This window comes from Apium graveolens, chromosome 5 (assembly GCF_009905375.1).
Source record: "Apium graveolens cultivar Ventura chromosome 5, ASM990537v1, whole genome shotgun sequence".
Taxonomy (NCBI): Eukaryota; Viridiplantae; Streptophyta; class Magnoliopsida; order Apiales; family Apiaceae; genus Apium; species Apium graveolens.
In genome coordinates, this window is record NC_133651.1 from 88,169,912 (window position 1) to 88,178,162 (window position 8,251).

Sequence of the window (8,251 nt, forward strand, 5' to 3'; positions counted from 1 at the left end):
TCAAAATAAGGACTATGGAAAGACTATCTTTACTGTTATGTATACATTTCAAATGAGGTGGATACTTAAGATGGCTAAAAAAATGCCTTATTTTGAACTAAATTATAGATTTAAAACTTTAATTGCAATCATCAATATGTATGTCATCTACTCAGATTGTATTGAATAGTAATTGTGGTTGTTTGATACCATGTAATTAGAGGCCTATGTCATACCTTATATTTAAAAGGATGGAGCGATGTTAATCTAAATAAGTTCCTAATGAATAAATTAGATGGCACGATAGGTATATTACAGTTACAAATCAATTTTATCTAGTAGTAAGTACCAAGTTTGGAATAAAAAATGTTAGTCACAAAGAGTTGAAAAGGAATTCTTACTTGGCATTGGTAAGGACGACATCCATCTTTTCAGCATCATTGGACCTCTTTTCCATCTGTCCATAACTGAGTACCATGCCAATTACATCTGACAAAGGAAATGATTAGTGATCTATTATGGTGAACATGCAGCGAATAAATAATAAGTGTAATAGCTCTAACCTATGAGACATTTGACCTGCCCAACCAAGTTTTTCACTCTGTCAAAAGGTTGTAGTTCGAATTTGTATAGGGGGATCTTGTCAACGCCTATTTTTTCTTCGATCTTAGTCTTATAATAGAAGCTGATTGCAAGGTCTCTGTCAACACTTCTGTGCAACGCAGGTGCTGGCACGACTTTGAAGTTGGAGATGTTGTAGACACCATCTTCCTTAAGTAGTGGTAGATAAACCTTCTTTTGATTGTTTCGAACGGTTGCCAATATATGATGATCCTGCAAAGCAATTATATCCAGGAACAAAATATAAGTAAGTTTCTTTGTTTGGGGAAATTCCTTAAAGTAATATGATTAAAAAGTAGTAAGGTTAATGCATACCTGTTCATCAAGTAAGATGGCATTGGTGTGCAACATCTTAGTTTTCTTGTTAATAGCTTCCGATATTCGTCCAACATGTACTCGAATTATGTGATTATCTGTGTTGGATGTTAAAGTTGATATCATTGTGCTCTGAGGCATGATTGACCGTGTACTGTGTACTGATAGGCAGATTGTTATATAGCAGTGTGTTGTATGACAAATGATTCCAATATTTCCTATATATATATACAACTGGGAGTCGTAACTGAAGGAATATGAAAAGGTTTGAGTGAGGATGTGTAATGAGATAATTAAAATATAATCAAACGGCCGAGGGTTGAGCAAGTAAATTAATTTTTGAAGAATTATTTTATATGTATTTTTGCTTCTAATTTGTTAAGATTTATGCTCTTTAAGGCTGGTTTTATATTATTAATTAAATTTAAAAGTAATTCACTAATAACAAAATTTTAATTCCAATGTTTTAATGTTTTATATTTTTCAGCAAGAAAGAGTAAAATATGATGATTAACTAAAGGAATTTAACAAATTAGAATATGCTTATATATATATATTTATATCCAATTTAATATTATTAAAATCATCAATAATTAAATAGTAATTATATGTATGTGAAATTAAATGAGTAATAATAATTCAAGAATTTAAGACGAGAAAATACATCCATACGAGATATGATTTGTAAATAATTACAGAGAAATATTAAAAAATTTAAATTAAAAAGCATTTGGAAAAAAGGAGTGCAAGTAATTTTTTGTATTGAAGTAATGAAATCATTGAATCAACCTATGTAATTTACGCTTGATCTGTCACCGAAGAATAATTTTATGTCCAGCCAAATCCACATTTTTAATGCACTGAAAGCAATAGCAAGGGACCTAGGCAGATATTTGGAACGTAAAAAATAAATTTAAAAGTAACGGTGGTTAAACACATGAACCAGGGTAGCCTAAGAGGCCTTTTACAATTTGGGGCATGAATAAAACCTGAGTTGAGCGGGTGTAACTGATGCATATTAATGCATGCATTAAAAGTCATATAATTGTATAATGTAATGACTTATTTTTCTGTATATATATATATATGCAGTTTGTCATCATAACTTATCCATCGTTTTTGAGTGTTTAATATCCAGAGTTATACACTATCCAGTTCTATTCCATACAATTTTTCTCTTAATACAGTGAAGCTTGGTAGTACCAATCTCCAGAGCCTTTCCACAACTATGATTGTTACCATAATGCAACTAATGTTATCGGGGGGTTTTGAAGATTTTTTCAATTTTTTTATTGCTTGGGCACAAGCACAAAGACCTGTTGTTATAGTCCAGTATCCAAGGCCCCGTACAGAATGGCGCCCGTCGAAATGAAGGAATTAACAAAGCAATTGCAAGAGTTGTTAGGGGAAAGGAGTAATCAGACCCAGTGTATCCCGGTGGGGTGCATCGATATTATTTGTCAAGAAGAAGGATGGGAGCATAAGACTGTGCATCGACTATCGAGAGCTCAACGAGCTTACAATCAAGAACAAGTATCCGTTACCTCGAATTGATGATTTGTTTGACCAGTTGAAAGGAGCCAAGTACTTCTCCAAGATTGATTTGAGATCGGGATATCACCAACTAAAGATTAAGCCAGAGGATATACCAAAGACAACTTTCAGAACAAGGTACAGACATTATGAATTTTTATTGATGTCTTTTGGATTAACCAATGCCCCGACAACATTTATGGACCTGATGAACATAATTTTTAAGTAATACTTGGACAAGTTTGTTATTGTGTTTATAGATGATATTTTAATTTATTCAAAGACAGAAGAGGATCATGTAGAACATTTGAGGATAACTTTGGAGATTTTGAGAAAGAAAAAGTTATATGCTAAATTCTCGCAATGTGAGTTTTGGCTACAGGAAGTTCAGTTCTTAGGACACATAGTCAGTAATGAAGGGATCAAAGTAGACCCGATAAAAATTGAAGCTATTACAAGTTGGGAAAGGCCGAAAACACCGATATAAGTAAGAAGTTTCTTGGGATTAGCGGGATATTATCGGTGATTTGTTCAAAATTTCTTAAGGATTGCAACACCATTGACAAAGCTTACACGGAAGCATGAAAAGTTTATATGGAACGACAAATATAAAGAAGCTTTCGGGAAGTGAAGCAAAGATTAATTACAACACCTGTTTTGTCATTTCCAGATGACCAAGGGAATTTCGTAATCTATAGTGATGCTTCTCATAAAGGACTAGGATGTGTTCTGATGTAGCACGATAATGTTATAGCATATGCGTCAAGGCAACTAAAACCACACGAACAAAAGTATCCTACTCATGATTTGGAGCTAGCAGACATAGTATTCTCTTTGAAGATTCAGAGACATTATTTATATGGAGAAAAATGTGAGATTTATACAAATCATAAAAGTTTGAAGTACATATTCACACAAAAAGAGCTTAACATGAGACAAAGAAGATGGTTAGAGTTGATTAAGGATTATGATTAACTACCATCCCGGCAAAGCAAATGTTGTGGCAGACGCGTTAAGTCGAAAAGAGAAATTGAATGTGTTATCAGTACCCGAGGAGATATACAAGAAATTTCAGAAATTGGAATTGGAGATTAGAGTTTGCAAACCTGATGAAGCAAAAGTGTATAGTATGACTTTCCAGCCAGAGTTGTTAGAAAAGATAAGGAAGTGTCAAGAGGAGATAATGGATCACGACATTAATCGTTTGGTAGGTGAAGAGTTGTGCACCCAAAAGGACGATCAAGGTATTCTTAGGTTTTCTTCTAGAAATTGGATTCCTCCAGTAACAGAATTGAAGAATGAAATTTTATAGGAAGCTCATAATTCAAGGTATTCAATCCATCCAGGGAGTACAAAGATGTACAGAGATTTAAAGGAAAATTATTGGTGGCCTGATATGAAAAGAGAGATTGCTGAATAGGTTAGCATATGTTATACATGTCATAGAGTCAAGGTAGTGGGAACACATTGCAATGGATTTCATAGTCGGATTACCAAGGATAAAAGCCAATCACGATGCCATTTGGGTTATAGTGGACAGACTTACCAAGTCAACTTATTTTCTGCCTATAAATGAAAGATTTTCACTAGACAAGTTGGTCCATATGTACCTGAAAGAGATCATAGTTCGTCATGGAGTTCCTGTGTCTATCGTATCCGATCGAGATCCGAGATTTAATTCAAGATTTTGGAAGAGTTTTCAAGAATATTTGGGAACGAGACTGAATATGAGTACGACCTACCATTCACAGACGAACGGCCAGAGTGAACGAACAATCCAGACAATTGAAGACATGTTACGCGTTTGTGCTATTGATTTTAAAGGAAGTTGGGATGAACATTTACCCCTAGTAGAATTTGCTTACAATAACAGTTATCATGCCAGTATTGGGATGCCACCATATGAAGCTCTTTATGGACGCAAATGTCGATCTCCAGTATATTGGGATAAAGTAGGAGAACGCAAGATACTTGGACCTGAATTGGTGCAACAGACAAAGGAAGTTGTTGAAGTTATCCAGAAGAGATTAATAGCAGCACAAGACCGTTAGAGGAAGTATGCAGACCAATCAAGGAAATATATGGAATTCGAAGAAGGAAATTTAGTATTGCTGAAAGTGTCGCCTTGGAAGGGATTGGCAAGATTTGGGAAGAAAGGAAAACTGAGCCCTAAATATGTCGGACCTTTTGAGATTCTAAAGCGTGTTGGCAAAGTATCTTATGAGTTGGCGTTACCCCTGCACATGGAGCACATTCACAATGTTTTTCACGTATCGATGCTTAAGAAGTATAATCCAGACTTCAGGCATGTAATTGAGTATGAGCCAATAGAGTCCTTTTAAGAGGGGGGGATGTAATATCTGGGATATATCGTGTAATTGTTTTGGTTAATAAATAAATATTATGCATGTTCAGTATGTATTCTGTGAATTATTTGTTAAGTGGTATATGTGTTTGGGTGATTAAAAATAATATAAATTGAGTATTTTAATTTTTATATGTCCAAAATAAAATATAGATAATTGTCATATCTTTCTTTTTATTTTATGTTGATTTATGATTTTATAGAAAGTTTATTAATCTAATAAATTATTTTTCCGAGTATTTTTAAATCATTTTATATAATCGGGAACCAGCCGACTTCACCTGTTTTAACGTTTTTATAACCCGAAACTCTTCCGAGAACTCCTTCATAACCTAATTGCAATATTCCGAGCATTTTCCATGTTTTGACTTTTTTGATCCGGCATACGGTTTGTCCTGTGCGGGGGTCCCGACGCAATATTTTCGATACAAAATTTATTTCGGTAAATCAATAAAACTCGTATTTTTGATAAATGGGATCTTTTTATTAAACTATTATAATTATCACTTCGTAATACATGTAACCAGGCGCTGAGACCAAGACCGCAGTACAAATTGTACAGATTTGGATAATTATCCCGAAAACCGGTACCGTTTTGGATCTATTTTTATAAATAAACGTACTACTTTATATCCGGAATGATCCAATGGGGTACTAATTTTCTGTAAATATAAATAGCCCTTACCGCATTTTATTTCATACCGAAAATTATTTGCAAACAGTAATTATAGAATTTTCCAGAGAAAAACCCTAATTTCATAAAACCTTATGAGAATCAAACTACAGTTTCAAGGTGTTATTGAAATCGGTTGGGAAAGTTGGAGTAACCAAAACGAAGGATTTAGAGTGTACTTTCAGATTCCAGGACTCATTTTAGTGCAGAAATTAAGGTTTAATTTCTATTTTTTTAATTATTTTCGAATTATTTTGATTAAAATTATGAATTTCTGTTCGGATGATTGTTTGGATGATTTGATGATTGCATGTTGTAGATCTTTTCTTCCTGATGATTTTGATATATTATATGACTGATTTGGAATTCAATAACATGTTCAAAATTGGGTTTAATTCTTGAATTTCAAAATTAAGGTTTATAACTTGTATGAATGTTCTTAATTGAAATTTGGGGCTTTTTGTTCTAGGGGTTATTAGACGTTTTTGTTGATTGCATCGTGTTCCTTGTTGAATTTGCAATCGATTCATGTATATTACAACAACTGACGATTCCTGGTTTGCTCGAATCGAAGCAAACAAAGTTCCCCGGAACCGGCGAACTTCTCGACCAATTTCCGGCCAACTCTGGGGTTATTAGACTGATTTGATTGTTGGGTTATGTTCCTGGTGAGTAGTAGATGATATCTGGAGGTGGTGGTGGTGTGAGGATGCCGGAATCGTCTTCTCGGCAAGAGAGGGGAATTTTTCCGGCGAGGGGTTGAAAAATTACAGTTTAGTCCCTGAACTTTTGGGGACGATGAAGTTTAGTCCCTGTAGTTTCTAGAAGTTTCAAAAATAGGATTCCTGTTTTGAAAATATTTAAAAATCATATTTTCTATTTATTTTACAGAAATTCATTTTTAATTATTAAAAATTCTAAAAATAATTATTTTAATTCCAAAAATTATTTTTAATTAAAAAATAAATCTGAATTAATTAGTTAATTAATTTTAGTTAATAATTAATTAGTTTATTGGTCAATTAATTCGAAAATTAATTGATTAATTGATTTAATTAATTATTAATTGATTTTAATTAATTATTTAATTAGATTTAAGTATTTATTTTTGATTTAAAAATTCCGAAAAATAGTTTCGAGCTGTAAAATATTATTCTAAATTGTTTTCAAGGCTCGATAATTATTATAAAATTATTCTGAAGCCAGATTTGGCCAACCGAACCCTGTTTATTGTTTCAAAAATGGTTCCACGACCCGTTTAAATTTTGAAAAATATTTAAAAATCCATATTAAGTATCTGAAAAATCCTTTTAACATTAAACCTTCTTTGAAAAGTATTTTCAATCAAATATCTTACGTGTTATGTGTTATATGTGCATTGATTAGCGTGTTAAATGCATATGTGTACGTCATATGACTGTTTTGATCGTATCTTTCAATCTTTAAATCGGAATTGGGTAACACAAAGGGTAGATAGAAGCTTATATCGAGTAGAATCATATGAGTTGAGTATTGATAGATACTTATGCTATGTGAGCAGAAGAGGCAAGGTGTAGGAAAGGGAAGCAAGTAGTCGAGGAATAAGAGGTTATGATTGAAAGCTAGTAGAGTGTAGCAAGCTAATACAAGGCAAGTGTTATGAACTTTCTCGAGATATACTGTGAATAGTTGATAGTTCTGCTTTATATTGCAAGTGCTTTGAAGCACTGAACCCTAAACCTTGATTCCAGTTATTGATTTTTGAGCTATAAACCTTATTCTTTCTGAACCATTGATTATTGAATACCCAAATACGAAACACAGATATACGATACTACTCCACAAATACATACAAACTAAATACTAAACACTGAACCATGATTACTTACATACTCAAACCATTGTACCTTATACATTGAAAGACCAAATCCTTGTAACTCTGAAACTTTGATTCTTTTGTTATCCAATTCTTTCACCACCTGATAGCCATTCTTTGTCATTGCCATATTATTTCCTTGTGAAGATTGAAACCATCTCATGATTGGAAATAAAAGTTGTTTATGAATCTGTTTATTGCTTTATTATTTATTCTGTTATTGTGATAGAATTGGATTGTTTTATAAAATTGTGGACCAGATTCATGGTCAGACCAGATTGGTGGTCAAGTTAGGCCAATGTGTGCCTTGGATCCAGTAATTAGAGCAGAGCTGTGTGCCTTGGTCGGGGTTAGTGCGTGACTGATCAGTAACCTAACCTTGGTTTTTAAAATGAAAATCTAATATCCAATTCTAAATCATTATTCATTGCTCACTTGATACCTTAACTCATTTCACTTGATCATTATTTATTCTCAGTATTGTTAATGTGACTTGCTGAGCTAGTTAGCTCATTTGTGCAATTTTGTTCATATTCTTTTCCAGTTAAGAAGGAATCTGTTGGTATCGAGGATCCCCACTCCAGTGCGAGAGCTAGGATTCCAGGTTGATCGGAATAAGCTAGCTAAAGGCTTTTGGAATAGTTTAAGTTTATGAAGTTTGTAATAATGTTTATTATTCAGTTGTAAGTTTAAATAGTTGGGATTTGGGCATTTGTAATATAAGTGTGTGTGTGTGTGGCTTATGTGCATACTTTAACCTGTTGCGATCCGTGGTAGTTGGTAAGTAGGGTCACTGCATATTATTATTACCTTTATTATTGTTATAAGCAGGTTATAAATAAGGGGTGTGTGTGGACCCCAAAATTCTGACCCAAGTTTGGAGGGCGCCACAAACATGTTCATTGTGAGG